The sequence below is a fragment of the Tursiops truncatus genome, chromosome 18 (genome assembly GCF_011762595.2).
Source record: "Tursiops truncatus isolate mTurTru1 chromosome 18, mTurTru1.mat.Y, whole genome shotgun sequence".
Taxonomy (NCBI): Eukaryota; Metazoa; Chordata; class Mammalia; order Artiodactyla; family Delphinidae; genus Tursiops; species Tursiops truncatus.
This window is the reverse complement of record NC_047051.1, coordinates 10,204,680-10,225,503: the sequence shown is the minus strand read 5'-3', so window position 1 is coordinate 10,225,503 and position 20,824 is coordinate 10,204,680.

The following is a 20,824-nucleotide window of genomic DNA, read 5'->3' as shown; positions in this document are numbered from 1 at the left end:
AATACACTTTTCTCCTGGTAATATGTCTACTGCCAGTTAATTTGCACCCCCGACCCCCTACCTCAATCACTGGAATTAAGTTGGTAGAGGGAAAGTTTTCCTTCCCCCAAAAAGTATCATGTATCTTTACACATGTGTGTGGAAGACAGCCAGGAATTAACAGGGAGGGTTGGGTCTCAATTACTCTATGAGATAAGCCATCCTAAGTGCAGACTTTTCTGATCAGAACCATCAAGCAGACAAGATTCTTCCTTCTAATAAACACTTCCTTCAAATGTAACTGTGGCTGTAAATAATGTTCTCTGTTAAATATATGTACAGCCATCTGTGTTGGTCTTGGGCATACATATTCCACTGGGGTTTTATTGTTCTCTACTCAATATGGCATAAGAAGTAATCTCACTGAGGGACTAAAATGTTGACATGATTTTCATATTTGCTTGATCATATGCTATAGTGATATTTTCATATTTAAGGATTTGTGCAGAATTTTCTGAATACCTTTCTCTCAAAAGCTGAGGGTCTGCAGTATCTTTCATATCCTGACTTTCAACACTTCTTTCTATCTTCATGATTAACACCTTGATCTAAGCCACCAGTATCTCTCACCTGGGCTACTGCAATAGCCTCATAACCGGCTTCTGTGTTTCCACACAGCAATCAGTGACATTTTAAAGCTGTAAGCCAGATTACGTCACTCCCATTGCTTAGAATCTAAATTCCACAATAGCTTTCAAATCTTCCTTTTCAGCCCCATTACCTACCATTCTTTCTTCCTCCATCACCTGTTCCAGCCACTCTGACTCTCCCTCCCACACTTCTAGATCCTTAGTCTCTTTACATTGGCTGTTCCACTTTACATTGAGCCCGAAATGCTCTTCCCCTAGATCACATGACTCATTTCTTCTTGTCAATCACGTCCTAGATCTAATGTCACTTCCTTTCTAGAGGCTCCCCTAGCCCAGTCACTCTCCCATGACACCCAGTTTTATTTTCTTCAAAGTACTTCTCTCTAGCTGAAAGAATCTTATTAATTTGGGCTCTTATTGTTGTCTTTCTCACTAAAATATAAACTTGAGATCAAGTAACTGCTCTGTTTTATTCATCTCTGCATTCCTAATATACAACATTCATCACCTACCTCATAATAGGTACTCCACAAATATCTGTTGAATTAGTGAAAAATGGCCTCTCATCTCCATTCCTACTGCCATGGTCTCTCCCTCACAGTCTTTCATCAGGGCTATTGCATCAGCTTCTCAGCTCCTTAGCAACAGGCTCTGCCTCTTCCATCAACTGTCATCATCAGTGTGTGCTTCCACATACAGCAAACCTATTGATTCTACTGCCCTCTTTAAAGACTTCTACTTACTTCCCATTGTCTGCCAAAAAATAAAAATAAAAAGGAAGGAAGGAAGAGAAAGAAAAGAGAGGAAAACTCTTTAGGTAGCCTACAAGGACTTTTGTGATCTGGACACTGGCTACCTCTTGAGGCCCCTATCCAACACTGTTCCCACAACATGATGCCTAGGCACCCTACGGTTGAGTGAGACTGAGCATCTCACTAATTAATAAATAGACTAAAAATAAAAGTGGTTAATATGCTCTAAGTCACAGATATTGCATTCTTTCCGCTATATCATATATCTTTAATGCTACTTTCATTCCAGTGTTCAAGCCCCTCCTCATTCTCCACAAAACCTCCAATCCTTCCTGTGAACCTCAGCCTCCCTCAGAATAGTCCATGTCTCCTAACAATTTCCACCCAGTTTTATGTGTTAACCTTCTGGAATTATAACCTCTTCTATTTAGACATCTAGAATGTCTGGAAGAGCAGGTCTGGCTGGGGCTGGATCCCACACCAGGCAGAACATGACCCAGCTTAAGAAGTCCTTGACTCAGAGCTTCTTATCTTGTTAAACCAGCTTCCCCACTGAATTAATTTCATTAATTTAAAATCCAACCCGAGGAATTTATAATAAACAATATGAGAAACCTGATTCCTAAAGGTACACTTTTAGCCTGAAAGAGTTAATATGGCTTGTAGATTGACCACAAGGGAACAACTATGAGCTTCTGGTCCTGTTCATGAGGCCATTAGGGATTCTCGCAAGTGTTTGGAGCTACAAATAAATGAGTTTCTTGCTAAGTGGGCCATCTGGAATTGTCCCCAGGAAGCTTCTAAAAGTCAATAAGTCTCCTGATGAAACAGCCTCTGTGTTTCTAACACCAGCTGCCAGGCTCTCACCAGATCTCCAAGAGTAGCTCCAGATAATGCAGAGGACAATTTGACAAGCTTCAGTGTCAGGAGAACAACCGACTTTACCTAAAACAACTGCATTTTTCTTGACCAACATAGCCTCTGACCTCCCCGTAACACTGACACTTCCACAGCAACCAATCATTCCTTTTTCCTGAGGTAATGCTTCCTCCAACTTGACTGGTTAACTGTGGCCTCTTATCCCTCCTATATATACCTAAGATATGAGGAAAATATATTAAGTAACTTGACCCAAATACCTGATGATTCTTAATTGCTTCAATTTCACTTGCCACCATTTCTTGCAAGAGGAACAGTATGTGTTTCTGCTGGCATAGTGAAATGAAAATCAAGCCATTGAGAATTCTGGATATTTGGTTGTAGAGCAATCTTATCTTCTCTGCATTATCTACACACTGCTTTTCAGTCTTATTTTGATGGTCTGCATTTGGATAAATGTTTGCATTTGTCCAGATGTCCACCCATAGAACAAATTCCCACAACTAAAGGACTATCATGAATTACTGAAACCATCTAGACGATTTCAGACAAAATGCTTATGTCTAAGTGGTGCAGGATAATTACATCATTCCTGAATTTCTCTACAGTTATAGTACTAATTCCACTCATGCAATACTCCTTAAGGAAATAATACAATAGAACATTATTTTAGACTTTAGGGAAAAAAAAGTTTTAAACCTATGCTATGGGAAAACCCGTGAACATCATAGACAGCTGGTTCTTTAGTAAAAAGTAGCAAATATGTACTGTAATGCCCAGCCATTTTAGTTTTCACAGGTGTCATTAAGGAGAGATATTAGTACTACTAAGAATCTCATCTGTGTTTTGTGTGAAAAATACTTATGCCACCAACATCTTAGCAGAGCACAGTTCATAGACTGTGTCAGATAAATACCTTACCAAAGAGACATAGAATTTTAACTTCTTAAAATTTTGAAGAGCTTAATTTTTTAAGACTTCTTCCAAGAATCTAAAATATCTGGCTGGTAAATTTAAAAATCCTGTCAAATCAAGTATCTGGTATCACAGAAATCTTGCTTTGCTATATATAAGCAGTAAAATTTATACAACTTCTCAAGTAAAGAATGTGATAGAAAATGGTCTCATGGGAGTCTCCATATGACTGACAAGTCTTAAGGTTGCAGGCTAGGACATATATCATGCTGCTGAGTTTTCTCACAAAGTTGAGAGGATTCTGCAGGAGAATTCTAAGAAGCAATGGAATCTCAACCCTTGAGCTTCTTAAGGAATGAGTCTAACAACTGGAGGAGGTATGTGGAAGCTAGTATATCAAAGCACACTTGACTTGATTCTATGCATCCTTGAGTATGTTTCTCCTCCCTCATTTGTGTGTCTGTGTCTGTGTGTGTGTGCACGCACAAGTGTGGGCATGGGGATGGTGTACTGCTACTGGGTGAAGGTGTGTAGTCAGGGAGAACATGTTTTTGTTACTTCATCTTTAAATTCAATGTATCTTCTCTGCATTTTCTACACACTGATTTTTTAGTATGTAGGCACTATACTATCTTAAAGGGATAGTATTATAAGAGCTAGATTAGCTTTAACAAAGTGATTTCAACCTTTTAGACCAGCCTTTCTAGAATGAGATTCTGCAGCAGAATTAAGTCCTACAAAAAACTGAGTGACTATTTTCTTAACTCTCCCAAGGATGGAATTTAGCTAGTACCATTCTAGATGCATAGAAAGAAGTCATTCATTATATACAATAAACACCTTAGGGTGTGTGTGTGTGTGTGTGTATTATACACACATATGTATGTATATATGTATAATATATGTAATTACATATATAAAATTCTGCAATATATTAAAATAGTACATAATTCCAATTTTGTTATATGTAAATAAAATCCCACACACAAAATTCAGAAAATGGGTATGAGAGTGGAAAAGTTAGAATCAGGCTACCTAATGCATTGCAATAGAAATGCAATATTTTCCTTTTATTTTTTACATCTATTCCATGTGAGTCTCACAAACATGTTGTAATCTTAGCCCATTTAATAGAGGCAGAAACCGAGTCTCAGGGAGGGCAGTTCTAGCCTCCGAAGAGAGCTCCTCCATGAACTACAGCTCCTGGTATTCTGGGCAGGCCCTGAGACTCAATTCCACTAACAGAATGTGACAGAAATGAGGTTGCATGTCTTGTGACATTCACTGGGAAGGAGTATTGCTGCTTCTGTCTTGATCTCTTAGAAACTGTTAGGCTTCTCTTGGAACCCCAGAGTTGGTATGAAGATTATTTTAAGCCTAAGACATTTGAGGTTCAACAGATGCAAGAAAAAAAAAAAAGCCTTCTCCAAACTTCCCTTATCTGACTAAATGCAGAAACTTCTGAGAAATAAGAATTGACGTAAATTCTCTTTGAGGAGTCTTTTACTCCAAGGAGAGAGACCTAGAGTAAACCTATCATAAATCCCTTCTCTGTAGGGAGTTTTATGGCCTGAAAAAGATGGAAAGACCAACTCATACTTGCATAGACAAACATTATCACAATCTTTCTTAATCATTTGACTGGCCAGTTACTTCTTTTGTTGGCTCCTGTACATATAAACCTTTTTGTCCTGCTAATCTGTCTTTTGTCATTTAATTTGCAGGTCTGCAGAAACTGAACTTAGGAGAGTAGAGGAAAAGTTTTTTCCTTCTTGACAAAATACTCCCTCTTGGCACCTGAGCCTCTGTGTTAGAAGTCCAACTGTCCTGAGACTATCTTGCTGTGAGGAAGTCCAACCTAACCAGGTGGACAAGCCAGGTGTAGAGAGAGCAATGCCACCCCACGCTAGTGAGTGAAGCTGTCTGGGGAACTCTAGACCAGAGCAGCTGCCAATACCAGTGACCCATCTGACTCCATGTGGAGAAGAATAACCCACCAAAGACATGCTTGAATTTCCTACCCATAAAATTGTGAGACATAATAAAACAGTTGTTGTTGTAAGCCATTAGGTTTTGGGTAGTTTTGTAGGTAGCAATCGACAACTGCAGCAAGGAAGTTAAGTGACATGTTCCAGATCCACAGTCTCCTAGCAGCCAAGCCAGAAGGAAGCCAAGATTCCTAACCTGCAATTCCTGAGCCAGGTTTAAGGCTGAGACGCTGAAACTGCTCATGGTAGGACTTCAAAAGCAAGAAGTCATTTGTGCCCCCAGGACTCCTGGCTACCACCCCATTGATAAATTATCCTCTGTGACATTCTACTTTTATTAAATGAAGGTAACCATGATGACCATAATCCTATCTATCATTTTATGCTTTTGTTTGAATAACTTCTCTAATCTTCCCTTAGGAGTAAGCTTGGTAGAGGAGAAAGAAAATGGTTAATGTGATTTGGGGTTGGTGTAGATTTAGCAAATAAAAATGCAGGATGCCCTGTTCAATTTGAATTTCAGATAAACAACAATTTTTTTCTACTATAAGTGTGTACCATTCAAATGTGGTATGTATATATATATTTTAATATCAGGCATTTATCTGAATTTCAAATTCAACTGGGATTCTTATATTTAATCTGGTAACTTCTGGTTGGGGAAGTTTATGGAAAAAGGAGACTGGGGCTATAGAGAAAAATATTTATTTACTTCACAGTATTACCTTTTCAGCCTATTATTTTTTCAGTATTCCATACCCTTACCCTTACATAGAAGAAGGTGTAACTCCTTCAGTGTTAAGACGTTCCTGTGGCTGGAAAAGCAAATTCCCTGCTTTCCAAGAAGGGGGTTGACAGCATCTACTTCACATGTAAAGAACTTATGCCACTGAACATGATTTATCAAAGGCGACATGTTTAGCACTTGGAGAAAAGCTTAAAATTCAGAAGCTAACCAAAAAAAGTCACAAAGCCCAAGTACTTGACTCCTAAAGAGACCTGACCAACTTTCAAACTGACTTAATTACAACTGTGTAAATTAAGATGAGCAATTTGAAAACTTGGTAGAAACTAACAATAGTAAGAAGGGACAGCTGACCAGAAAATAAGGTGACAGCAGAACTAGAAAGTCATACATACCAGGAATTCCAAAAGCCATTGAATAACAGTCCCCACCATCCCCTCCACCTCCACCATCCATCATCACCCACAAGCTTTAATTGTCCTTCCAGGCAAAACTACCAAAGTCAAGTACAAAACACCAGATACATCATGGTGACCTTAAATCAATGAGAGATTACATAATTCAGTATATTCAGCTGAAGAGGGAAGAATAGTGCACAAACATTTTTTTTTAAGTATATATTTTCAAAATGCATGAGGGGGCTCATGCTTAAAAAACACAAACTCCTTTTATCTGGAAAATTTACATATGTGGATTCCTTCAAGATATCCCATTCATGTTAGTGCTGTAACTTGCTAGCTCTAAGACTGTCTCAGAACTACAATGCAAACACACTTCTGTGACATGGTCCCTTACTGTGTTCTCTTGGCACATGTTTTCTTGTAAGGCATTAAAATGTCAGAAGAAAGAAGGAAAGTGAGGAAGAGAGAGGGAACGAAGAGGTACAGGAAAATGCCAAGAGCATTATCAACAGCCCCAACTCTGCCATCAAAACATGCCACCTTCAAAATGTTAATTGGGAGTTGGCCACTTCAGCAGGAGAGTTACTGTGAAAACAGGAAGGAATACTTGTGAAAAAATTAATTCTAGGAAATCTTCTTGGGTTTCTTAACACAATTGCTTAAAGAGTCTGGACCTACAGGAAGAGGATGCTCTGGATAGTGTCCTGCTGTTATTCAGGTTGTGACTCTGCAGCATGGTAAGCCTAGCCTCAAGTGATAATAAAAGACAATGAATGAATGTGTGCTCACCAGCAGGCATATCTTTCCCCTGGCTCAGAATTTAAGAATAGGCAAGGGAGAGTGGGGCAAAGCTACCTTTTCTTCTGTGATTTGTTACATTGCAGCCTACTAACAGTAAATGTGCTCCCAAGAAGTTTGGGTCAGGTATTAGGAATCCCTGCCTTAACAACACCTAACCAGATACCAAATTCAATTAGCTACAGGTGGCCTCATCACTAATTTGAGTACTACTGGAAGAAGTTTAACTTCCATACTGTATTCCCTGGACCAGCAGCATCAGGGTCATGTAGCAACTAGCCTGAAGTACAAATTCTCATCCTTCTCCCACCCCTGCTGAATCAGAAATGCTAGGAATGAGTCCCAGCAATCCATGTTTGATCAAGCTGTGCAGGTGACTCTGATGCTTGTTAGGGCTTGAGAGCTGCTGATCTAGAGAACCAAGGCTGACTAATTTTTGTGGTATTATAAATTCCATCATCTCTCCAATCATGTGAATTATTTCTGTGTTTGTCTGGTTTTCTGTTTGTTTGGTTTCCTATCTAAAACTTTCTATTCTCCTTTGCTTCTATAGCTACATAGAACTGTAGTTGCTACTTTTCATGAGAATTACAGCAGATTTCAAACACTAGGGAAGTCATATGATTTTCCAGGTAACAGTGGCAAGTGCTAAGTGGGGCTCTTCTTGTTAAGAAGGTCCTCAACATTTTGATCAGTGGCTTAGAGACTTCTACACCTGCTAGTCACAATCTCACTCCTCCAGTAGCACTCCTCCTTCCTCCTTTATTAGCTGCCAGATTTAGCCAATAAAAATACAGAATATTCAGTAAAATTTGAATTCTTAAATTCAAATTATATTTATTTATATTTATCTTTATAAATAAGATAAACAACTTATTTATTTAATTTTTTAAGTATAAGTGTGTCCCAGGCAATATATAGGATATACTTTTACTTCAAAAAATATTCATTGTTTACTTGAAATTCAAATTTAACAGTGTCCTGAATTTTATCTGGCAGCCCTAACCCCAGGGAGAGTGGAGAGTATGAGTAAAGAGAAAGCTCTGAAATTTAAATCAATTCAGTACAAACACATGTACTTTTTCTACAAAGTAACAGAAACTGATGAGAATTTCTACCATATCCTTCATTACTAATGAAATGATTTGCAAATAAGTGGCTTTGGAGGTGAAGTACTAGACTGTTCCCATCTCTTTCCTCACCATAGGTTTCCACTTACTTCACTCCTTGTCCTGAAGGGGAGGCAGGGCTGGGGGTGGGAGCTGCTTATAAGAACATGCACATGTAGGAGACCAGAATATGCCAACCCAAGTATGCCTCTTTAACATAAGGATTATTTGGAGCTGACCATTTTGAGAAATAGCAGATACAGGAGCAGCACTGGAAACAGAGCATAAGTTATATGTTTGTAAAGCAAATTTGCCTTTATAAAGGAAATCACCATTTGTAAAAACGACTACTTCTCTGTACCAAGAAGAGAAGGATGACTCTATATCACAAGAGAATCTTACCAATGGTGAAGGCTGTGGATTAAATCTGCATAACAAACCTTATAGGTGTTTAGCCTACTATTCCTGGTCACCTTTCCATAACCTGCCTCCCTCACAGCAATCTGCCTTTGTTTTAGCTGAAGATGGTATTTAAGCTCAAGTTCTAGCCACCTCTTTGAGTGTACTCGTGCCTGAGTTTCTTCCATGCATAAATGAAATATACAAGCTAATACATTCTGTTTATTTTTTTCTTATTAGTCTGTCTTTTGTAACTGGGGTCTCAGTAAAGAACCTAGAATGATAGAAGGAATATTTTTTTCCTCCTCTACACATGCATGGGAATGTGTGGGTACACACATGTACATGGCTTGGGGTAGAGAAGAAGGTACTCAAAGGCCATTTCCAATTGTATTATTTGGGGTCGGATGCTAGAACGTTCAGCCTTCTCAACCATAAAATAGGGAATTACCTCATAGGGCTTTTGGAGCCTCAAATAAAATAATATTTTTGAAAGTACCTGGTAAACCATGAAATAAGATTCAGCATGATATAGTGGAAAGTGCATGGGCTTTGGCATCAAATAAACCAAAGAATGAATCTCAGTTCAGAGACTTAAAAGCTGAGCAAGTTGTTTAAATCTTTGAATGAGTTTCCTCATCTGTAAAGGAGGGATAACATCTACCTCCAGCACTGTTATCAAGACTAATGGAAATAATGTAGAAAGTTACAGGAACAAAGGGGACACCATAGACATTACATGAGCCGGTATATTATGGGTTAAAGTTCTGGAACTTTGGAGAGTACAAAACTCAATCTTTTCTTTTTTCTTTTTTTCTTTTTTGCGACACGCGGGCCTCTCACTGTTGTGGCCTCTCCCGTTGCTGAGCGCAGGCTCCGGACGCGCAGGCTCAGTGGCCATGATTCACGGACCCAGCCGCTCCGCGGCATGTGGGATCTTCCCAGACCGGGGCACTGTCCCCTGCATCGGCAGGCGGACTCTCAACCACTGCGCCACCAGGGAAGCCCTTCAATCTTTTTTCTTGTTCTACGTTATGATGATCTGACTTTAATAAGATCAGGGTCTGACTATATTGTTTTAAAAGTAATTAAAGGCAGCATAGATTTTCTTTTTTAACATCTTTATTGGAGTATAACTGCTTTACAATGGTGTGTTAGTTTCTGTTGTATAACAAAGTGAATCAGCTATACATATACATATTTCCCCATATCTCCTCCCTCTTGCGTCTCCCTCCCACCCTCCCTATCCCACCCCTCTAGGTCATCACAAAGCACCGAGCTGATCTCCCTGTGCTATGCTGCTGCTTCCCACTAGCTATTTTACATTTGGTAGTGTATATATGTCCATGTCACTGTCTCTAGATTTCTTTTTTAATTTGCCACCCAGATGGCAGGATGTGATGCCCTCATTAATGATTTAAAGAGCTACTTAAAATGTATTAGAGCAAAGTGACCAACTTAAATGATTTACAGTCTGCTTAGGATTACTCTCTTACATCCAGGATGGAAAGCAACCCTTATTCTCTTCGTGGAAGACCTGAGGCTTAGGGTATTTTATTTGAATAAATTGAGAAGAAAAAAACCCAATCTCCATTAATTTGCAATGGAGTAATTTATTTAGCAATATCTATTATTAATTTCTATTTGCAACTGGATTAAATATGTAAATATATTCATGCCTTGCAGTGTATCAGGATGACAGGACAGAGCAAAGAAGTGGTTTTCAGCGACGTCCATCATACAGGTTTCTTGTGAATGATGGCATTGCTATCAAGTTAACTACACAAAGCAATTACTTTGAGTTACATTGAATTATCATATTATACAGACATGTTTTTCATCAATTGGCCCATTCTTCTGCATCCTGTGATCCTTAGGAAAAGGCACTTTTAAAAACAGATCAGCAATATTTGTGAGAAGTATATTTTTTTCATAAAGTGTGATCTTGAAGAAAATCACATCCGACTTCTGTCCAATGAACACTTTCTTTTTCAGGTTCAAATTTTGTGACCGCTTGATCATTTCAGCTCTCAGTTTTTTTTGTTTTTTTTGTTTTTTTTTAACAGGTTGGACTTTATTCATCTAGGGAGAAATGACTGAAAACATAAACACAATGAGTTCTGAATGTTCAGATGTGAACGGATTTAAAAGCAGCCAGCCACACTATAAAACGTCACCTAAAATGGTGCGGAGTGCCCCAGAGTGCTCATTAGTCCCCTGATTCACCACCACACACTGCAGATTCCAGCCACAACAGTGCCACTAACTCTGGGAGTCATCAGTTTTCTAACCCTGAGTCTTAGTGTCCTAATCTAGAAAATGAGGGGAGTGAAGGATTGGAGGCATATGTTAGTTCACTAGAGCGGCCCTAGCAAAGCACCACAGACTGGGAGGCTTAAACAACAGAAATTAATTTTCTCACAAATCTGGAGGCTAAGTGTTCAAGATCAAGGTATCAAAGGGTTGGTTTCTTCTGAGGTCTCTTACCTTGGTTTGTAGATGACTGCTTTCTCCCTTTCGTTTCACATCACCTTTCCTCTCTACATGTTCTCTTCTTACAATGACATCTGTCATATTGTGTTAGGGCTCACTCATGTGACCTCATTTTAATTACCTCTTTAAAGGCCCTATGCTAAATACAGTCACATTCTGAAGTACTGGGGATTAGGACTTCACCATATGAATTTTGGATTCTGACCAAGAGGTGTCCAGCTTACCTACCTTCTATCCTTCCCTGGCCCTGCTCTCCAGTGGCTGATGTTGCCAAGTCTCTTCCCACCAAAACCAGCCTGGTCATCTTCTTAGAGCCAAAGTATCAATGAACCTTGTATTAGTTACCTATTGTGGCTATAATAGATTATCATAAACTTAGTGGCTTAAACCAGCACATCAATTATCTTAGAGCTCCGGAGGTCGGAAGTCTGAAATGGATCTCACTGGGCTAAAATCAAGGAGTTAGCAGGGCAATGTTCCCTCTGAAGGTTCCAGAGGAGAATTTATTTCTATTTTCCAGCTTCTAGAGGGTGCATGTGTTTGCTGGCTCACAACCCTTTCCTCCATTTCCAAAGGTCAAGTCCTTCTCATGCTGCCATCTCTGATTCTTTCCTCTGCCTCCCTCTTCCACTTACAAGGACCCCTGTCATTGCACTGGACTGACTAGAAACTATATTTGTTTTCTAGGGCTGCCATAACAAATGAAAACAAACTGGGTGGTTTTTGCATTCTATCATTTTTCTGAAGACTGGAAATGCAAAATCAAAGGGTTAGCAGGGCGATGCTCTCTCTGCAGGCTCTAGAGGAGGATCTGTCCTTGCCTCTTCCTAGCTTTGGTGGTTGAGGGCAATCCTTGGCATTCTTTGCTTGTAGACGCATCACTTCAATCTCTGCCTCCATCTTCACATTGCATTCTCCATTCGTGTGTGTCTCCGTGCCCAAGTTTCCCTCTTCTTATAAGGACACCAGTCAGATTGGATTTAGCACCCCCACCCAATCCAGTATGACTTCATGTAACCATGATTACATCTACAAAGATCCTATTTCCAAATAAGGTCACATTCACAGATTCCAGGTGGATGTGAATTTGCGGGAATAGGGAACACTATTCAACACAGGACAGCAAACTTAATTCCATGTGCAACCTTAATTCCTCTGTCATGTAACCTAACATATTCACAGGTTCCAGGTGTTAGGACATGGACACATAGGGGGAAGGAAGGAGCATTATTCTGCCTACCACAAACCTGATGAACACATCAGTGTTAGCTGCATCTCGAAGAAAACCATATATTTTGTCCAGCCTCCTAAAGAAAGTTGTCCTCCCACTACCTCTGTTGTACTGTCCTACAATAAGAGGTACAGCCATGATCAGCACCATGGGGAAATCACTTTCCCTAAGTGGACAAATCATGCTGCTATTCAATGTAGAAAACTATTTTCCAGTCCATAATTCTTTAGTGGTCTTCCTGAGACCACCCAGCCCCATTTCTCTCCCCCTGCTGAATATGACTCTCTTCACTTACTACCTCCGTTCTTGAAGGCGGAAGCTTCACTTTAGCCCTTCTCTGTGCACAGAATGTCTTATTATTGCCATTTAGGCCATTCCACTCCATCATGCAAAAACTATATATCTCAACTGTTTTCTTCCTTAAACTTTCTCTGAACAAGTGATAGACCATTTAACTCTTACACACTATTCATAGGTCCACTATTCACAGAAGTTAAAAAATGGCTGCAAATGATTTGAAACTCCTCCCATTGAAGTGAAGACCATGACCCTTCCCTCTGCGTCTGAGGGAGCCTGGGATTGCTTTGCAATATTCTATTGCAACAGAATAATGTGGAAGTGACCCATGGGATTTACAGTATGCCACTTCTGCCTGGTCATCTTGGAACATTCGCTCTCATGAGGAACTTGCTTAAAATATTTCTTCTGGGATCTCAGTTGCCATGCCACAGGAAGCCCACGCCATATAAAGAAGTAACATGTAGCTGGTTGACATTCTCAGAGTCCCTGCTAAGCCCATCTTCAGACATCCTAGCCCAGGGGCCAGATATGCAAGTGAAAAGCCACCTACGAATTAGACCTTCCAACCCCAGTTATCCCAGCCCCCAGCCCTTTGTGTCTTCCCCGATGAGGTCATGGGGGACATCTCCCTGTTCAATGTTTAATGGGTTTCTAAGAAGGGCTTTCTTGGCCACACTTTGAGGAAATTTAACTGGCTTCTATGAAAGCTTTCCTTTCTTTTATTTTTCCTTTCCTTTAGTCTTCCCTCCTTCTGTCTTTCCTTCCTTTTTAACTTATACTCCTGGAGGTTGAGAGCTGAAAAGAGCTAACCACTTTGCTTCCTCCAGCAAATGCTGTGCTGAGAGCCTCGTGAAATCTGATTGTTAAATTTTCAGGGATTTTACAAACCATTTGACATCATTTTTGAGGCTTGAAATTGGCCATGGTGGCATGATTTATACCATGAAAATGAGCAAAGACTAAAAATCAGAGCTTTTGTTTCCAGAGATCAGTTTGGTAAACATTTACTAGCACATCACTGACTTCCCTCAAAGATGACTTCCACAAAATAACCGCAGTTCTCCTGAAACCAGCACAAGAAGAGTAAGTCAGATTTGATTCATACTCCTCCTGATCTCATTGCACCACAGATTTTCAGAAAAAGTTCTTTTTTCAGGGCAAATACTAATAAGAACTATTGAAAGAGGAGAAGATATTTGAGCAGCCTGAATTTGAAAATGCTTATGCTAATATCACACTCGGCCACTGTGATCAATCAAGGAAAAACCCTAATACATAAGCAGTACGTTTCCTGAATTTTGTAGTAGATGCTTCAGTTTTAGTTTTTTAAATGGATATTCCTGGAATATTGTGTGAAAAAATACATTTAAAAATGGTATCAGATTTTAAATTGGTTCAATGAGCTTTCTATACAACAAATTTCTATATTAATATGTATAAAACAAATAATCACTATTTCCATTTACTTTTGGAATAAATTCGTTAGTTTTATCCTCTGAGGAAATTTAAAATAATATAACTAACGGGCTTCCCTGGTGGCACAGTGGTTGAGAGTCTGCTTGCCGATGCAGGGGACACGGGTTCGTGCCCCAGTCTGGGAAGATCCCACATGCCGCGGAGCGGCTGGGCCCGTGGGCCATGGCCGCTGAGCCTGCGCGTCCGGAGCCTGTGCTCCGCAACGGGAGAGGCCACAACAGTGAGAGGCCCGCGTACCGGAAAATAAATAAATAAATAAATAAATAAATAAATAAAAAAAAATAATATAACTTTACAGTTGGTAATAGAAGAGAAAGATTAAGATGGGAGAAATCTGATTTGTGTTCTTCTTCTGCCACTAAGTGAATGTTTCTAAGTGTCAGTATTTTCATCTATAAAACAAAGGGTTCATCAGTATGATCTCTAAGGTGATCCCCAACTTTGAAATGCAATGATGATTGACTTCATTCACATTTTCAAAATGAGGTGAAACTTATAAGGAATTATCAGGTTCATTAAGTTCAAAAACACTTTTAATTCTGTAGGATTCCACTTTACTTGAGAGTAGGGCTAAAAGTCTAAAGATTTTGCTGAAAAAAAAATTAGCTACTTTACCTTTAAGAGACCAGGTAATGGGATAACTTGTGGTACATTCATACAGTGGAATACTACTCAGCAATGAAAATGAACTACTAGTACACACAAGAATATCAGTAAATTTCAAAAACATCATGCTGAGGGAAAGAAGCCACACTCAAAAGGGTACATACTCTATGTGTGATTCCATGTATATGAAGTTCCTGGTAGGTAACACTAATCTATGGAGATAGAAATCAGATTAGTGTTTGCTTGGTGGGGTGCCTGTGATTATCTGGGAAGGGGCACAAGATGCTAAGAAGTTGGAAGTATTCTGTATCTTGATAGGCTTGTAGGGTACATGAGCATGTACATTTTTTAAATGGATAAAATTGCATTCTTAAATCAGCATGTTTCACTGTAGCTAAATTATACTTTAATTTTAAATAATAAAAAAGAGAATAGCCTGACATTCATAAAATACGTGATTAGGTTATAAAAAATCAGGAGTTTAACATGTTTACTTCTATTATCATTGTGCTTCTTGGATTCTTGATGGAAACTGGTTTATTGAGATAATTTATGGCTAAGAAATACAAACACTATTCTTTAAAATTTTAAAGAATATGTTGTTTTGATTTTCATTTACCAATGTAATTCATGCTCATTGTGTAAACTTAAAAATATAAAACAGCTAACGGGGCTTCCCTGGTGGCGCAGTGGTTGAGAGTCCACCTGCCGATGCAGGGGACACGGGTTCGTGCCCCGGTCCGGGAAGATCCCACATGCCGCAGAGCGGCTAGGCCCGTGAGCCATGGCCGCTGAGCCTGCGCGTCCGGAGCCTGTGTTCCGCAACGGGAGAGGCCACAACAGTGAGAGGCCCGCGTACCACAAAAAACAAAACAAAAAAATACTGGCTAAACTACATTTAAGAGGACCTGCAATCTGCTGAGATCTGAGATCCACATTAGACAAACGCCTTTTGCTGGCTTCACAAAGCTCTGGTCGGGTCATGCTGCTGAGGGGTCAGTTCCTCCTTGGTCATTCATACCCAAATGGTACCTCCTCCCTTGTAGCTCAAATTCAATTTCCTACTAGCTTAAGAAAAAGAAGAAGCTAGGACACTTTTAACCTATTACAGACATTAAGAGAAAACAGTCTATCTGCTTGTTATTTCTATGAAAAAACAAAACAAAACGGCAGTGTGGGCAGCCAGTGTTACTTTGTTGATTTCCTTCCCTCTGTTCTGAGCTGAAATTGTGCAAGGCCAACGTACAAGGGAGGAAATGATTTAGAGAGTGAAGCTACTACAGAGCAGGGAAAGAAATGGGCCCTTCCCTAGGCCCGGTACTAACCAGATTAAAATGTGTGTGAGGAAATTATACACAACCATTTTAATCTAAGGCAGACAAGCTGGTGCACATTTTTATAACTAAATGGAATGGGGGACATGAGCTCATTGAGGAGGGTGGGGGCAGTGGCCTCACTCTTGCCTTCCTGCTCAGTCCCCTTACATTCCACAACATTCTGCAAGTGACCATTTTTCTCCCCCCGTGAAAGTAATGATTCTGTAAAAGAGCCAGAAGGCACAGTTGATTCCAAGTGAAGCTGACTCAGACTGATGGAGGGAGAGGAAAAGTAGATGCAATTTCATTTCAGGTATCTGAAAGCTATTTACAGATGGGGGCAAAAGACACTGTAGAAATCAGTAGGCAATGTCCCCAAATAGATGATTAAGATGGAACGGGATCACTTAGCAACACCGACTGAATGTTCCTCGTCTGGCAGGGAGCCAGCCCAGAGGAATGGAGACACTGCCAGAGGTGACTCGATGGCTCTCCTCTTGGGAGGTTAAACTAATCGCCATGTTGGGAAGGTATCGCCTGTCTTTAAATGTTGCCGGGTCCCAGCTTTGAAATTTTCTAATGAAAGCTTTGATTTGGAGGCTCTACACTGGGCCCAGAAAGCATGAGCCTCTGGGTTCCAGAAATCTGGTGTAATCCAAGCACAGAGTGTAGTGGGTGCTTTGTTTCCAGTAGCCTCTGTGAGTTACCTGTCTGTTACACTTGGTGATAGGGGAGCTGCTGTGTGCCTGACTTATCTGTGAATATGTGAGAGCTCTTGGTTCCAAAAGATTGTGTTACCTACCCAGTAAGGGTCACCAGCCCACTTCCTCCTACTGTTACTTATTACTGTGTTTTCTTAACTCTAAGATGTATTTTTTCCAGCTTGAAATCTCTGAAATTGAGATGGGTCTTACCATTGATAGGGTAATTCCCATTCCCTTTCACTAAAGAGGGGGTAATGAGTAAATAGGTTATCTTGGCCAATAAAACTGAGACTCTGCCTCCAACCCCTAAGGCTACAAGGGATGAAGGTTGACAGAAGTGAGTAGGAAGGAAGAGGAGTATCCAGGACTACATATCCAAGACAAGAGGAGGTCACGGAGGTGGGGCCTGCAGTCACCTGTGAGGACAGTAATTATCTTAGAACCAGGAAACTAAGGCCACATTTGTCCCCGTGCTTTTGTGTTTGCTTTGTTTTCGTTTTGTTTTCCCTTTCAGAGCTGTACTGATATGAAAAGGGTCTTTGTCTACACAAGAGAGGAAATTAGGCGTACTTTCCCGGTTACCTTTTATGTCCCTTTTAAATATATGTTCCCTCAGACATCTAATCTGCTTTCCAGAGCACTGGGGTTCTGCCATCCCCCCAAACTAGCCCAGCACCCACATACCCTCCTGCTCATCATTCCCAGAGCACTTCCCTGACCTCCCATTTCCTCAGGGCTCTGTTAGGTGACCAAAGCTACTTTGCAGAAACAAATTTAGGCAAAAGACGTTAATAGATAATAATATTCCCCTTCCTTGGATGTTTGTGTTTTTAAAAGGGTCTGGAGGACACAAAATATTTTAATTCAAAATAATTGCTTTTGAATTGAGGGATCTGCAGGACACCTGGAAGAACATATTAGAGCAAGAGTGTATTAGTATCCATCAAATCCCATCACATAAGCATCCACATGCTCTGTCTGAGCCCAAAGATTCTGGGCGGCAAGAACTATCAACTGGAAATGTAAGAATCTACCTCTTTGCTCCTAGAATTTTCATTACAGCTTTGGTGATCCCAACGAAAGAGAGAGAGAGAAAAAGAAAGAAACCAGTTTTTCATTTGCAAATTGCTTACCAATTAGTTTTTAATGAACATTTTATTCTTCTTTCATGATGAAACAGGCTGAGGGTATTTACTCCATCTAATTTCTCCTCAGCTTAACAGGAGCATTTGACCAGTCCCCACAACAAATTCATCAAAACAAACATTCATTCTGCTGTCATTTGAGAGACACTCTGCCAGCCACAGGGAGAGATTAAAAATATATGAGACATGGTCACTGCTCTCAAGGTACTTAATACCTAGCTGGAGGGAAACGTTTAAAAGAGCTCACTAACAGATTCAACACAATGACACACGTAATGGCACAAAGCGTTAGGAAATGAATTGCCAAATTCAGTGCTGTGGTATTTCAGAGGGAAACACTGTGAATAAAAAGTCACTTTTGGATGAGCTGAATCTAAAGGATGGCATTAAGAACATCTGTTGTTTTTATTCATTTAGCGCCCTTATAACTTTTGGAGAAATTTCCTCTCCCCATTCCCATGGTCCTGCAGGCTGTCAAATACTAGTCCTGCACAGCAAGGCACCTGATCCAAGATGTGTCAGTCAGGATTCTTCACCCTCTGACAATAAGAATTGGTCCAAGTGGGCACTTGGCTCACCTTGGGCCAATCAGGGTCCTTCCCTGGATTGCTGGTTTATACACATGGAGAAAGAGCAGCCCTTTTCTCCTGGGATGGGAAAATTAGAAGGCGATAAATATAGCATTGTTAAAGGACATTCCCTGTCTCATGGAGAAAGCCTTCTTACAGAGTGAAGCCAAAATTCAGGAGAAAGCAGAAATAAGAGAAGAAATAGGTATATTCCTGACATCTTTTGAGCACTTAAATGTAGCAAGTCTGAAGGTCCACCTCCTGGTTTTATGGGTGAATAAATTCCCTCTGTATCTGATTTGTCAGATACACCCCTCACCCTTCCTGGAACTCAAATTTCACATTAATCTTCCTAATATGGTCCCGAAGGATCACTGATGCTCTGTTCAAATATTTTTTCCAATCATTTTATCTTTAATTTTGGATAGTTTCTATTGCTGTGTATTCAAATTCATTGATCTTTTCTTCTGCAGTATCTAATCTACTTAATCCCACCCAGTGATATTTTTTTTTCATTTTAGATATTGTATTTTTTATATCTAGAAGTTCTATTCATTTTGTTTGTTTGTTTGTTTAATTTGTCTTCCATTTCTCCTCTCAACATGTTCATGTTTTCCACTACACCTTGAGTGTATGGAGCATATTTTTAATAGCTCTTTTAAGGCACTTGTCTGCTAATACCATCATCTCTGCCATTTCTAGGTCTATTTCTTTTGACTGATTATGGGTCATATTTTCCTGCTTTTATACTTTCCTGATAATTTTTATTGAATGTTGGATATTGCAAATTTTATATTGTTGGAATTGTCTGGCACATAGTTAATTTCCTTGAGCTCAGTTTTGTTTCTCTCAACACTTGTTTTTAAGCTTGGTTAAGGCACGTCTACAGCAACTTTTAGTCTAGGGCTAATTTAGTCCAATTACTGAGCCAACATCTGCCTGAATGTTCTACCTGCTTTTCAAGTATTATGGATCCTATGTGAACTCTAGGTGTTATTCTGTCTACTGCTTTCCCTCCTAGCCTCAAAGAGCTTCAACCTTTGCATGCAGTGGTTGATATTCAGCCAAAGATTCCAGAAGACCTGCTGAAAATTTCCAGCACTCTCTCTCCTTCTCTCTTGGTATCTCTGTCCCTGTCTCTCTCTCTGTCTCTGAATCAGTCTCCTCTTGTATTTTTTTCCTTCCAATTTTAGCTGCCTGAATTCTGATCTCTGTCTCTTCAACTCATTAAGAACTCTGGGCTTTGTCTGGGCCCTCCTCCTTGGGTTACACCTTGAAACTGCCTCCTAATTGGAGCAATTATAGGACTCATCTCATTTGCTTCCCTTGTGTTGGGATCACATTGCCTGTTGTTCAAGGTGTGAAAGTAGTTATTTTCTATATTTTCCTTGGTTTTTTAGTTGTTATGGTGGAGGAGCAAAGCTCAGAGCAGTTAATCCTTCATGGATGAAAGCAGAAGTCCCAAACTCTAATTATTTAAATTTATTCTTTATCAAAATTTTTCTCAGGGGAATAATCTATAATTTTTTACATAAGAAAAAACTAAACTTGTGCCCAAATATTAACAAATTTATGTTTATCCTACCCAATTCCTTATTACTATATTACCTATTACTATACTATATTACTTATTACTATGTTACCTCTCCAGCTTTCTACTTGGACTGATCCTAGGAGCCACAAGCTATGAGACATGATTTCATCTGTCAAATGGGAATAATAAAAAGTACTCATAAGTTTGTAGTAAGGATCAAATGAGATGAATTACATAAAGCCTGACATACAATGATTTTTCTGCAAATGGCAACTCTTAATTCCACTAAATGAATCACAGGAAATGGAGACATTGAAGTCAACATTAGCAGCTCTATTTGTCTAAAAATAAATACAAACAATAAGATATAAACACATTTTCAGTTATGGGTTCATTTGGTGCCAACTTTCTGAACAACAGGCCTTGTTAATTTTGTTATGAAAGTTTCTCAAGAGTCCAAAGGTTCATTGAAAATGCATTCCATTCAATTTTTTTGTTGTTCTCTAAATTAGATTTTAAAATAACAATAAAAACTAATATGAAATGCATAGCTGGCATTGAAATATCTTGCCAAAAAAGCTACCTGTCCTGGTCATCTCAGTCTTAGAGACTTTGGCATCCCAGAAGTGAGATCATGGGAGGAAGGAATGGCTAGACTGGCCTTGAACTTGAAAGATTAATTACATAATTTGTATTTCTGTCAAATCCTGGAAAGAGAAGTAGCAAAATATGGTGTCTGTTTTTCATAAATATTAAAATGCATTAATTATCTAGGGAGCATTTTGTTCTAGATTTTGATTTCAAGGTATCATTGATTTCATTTAATAATAGTACT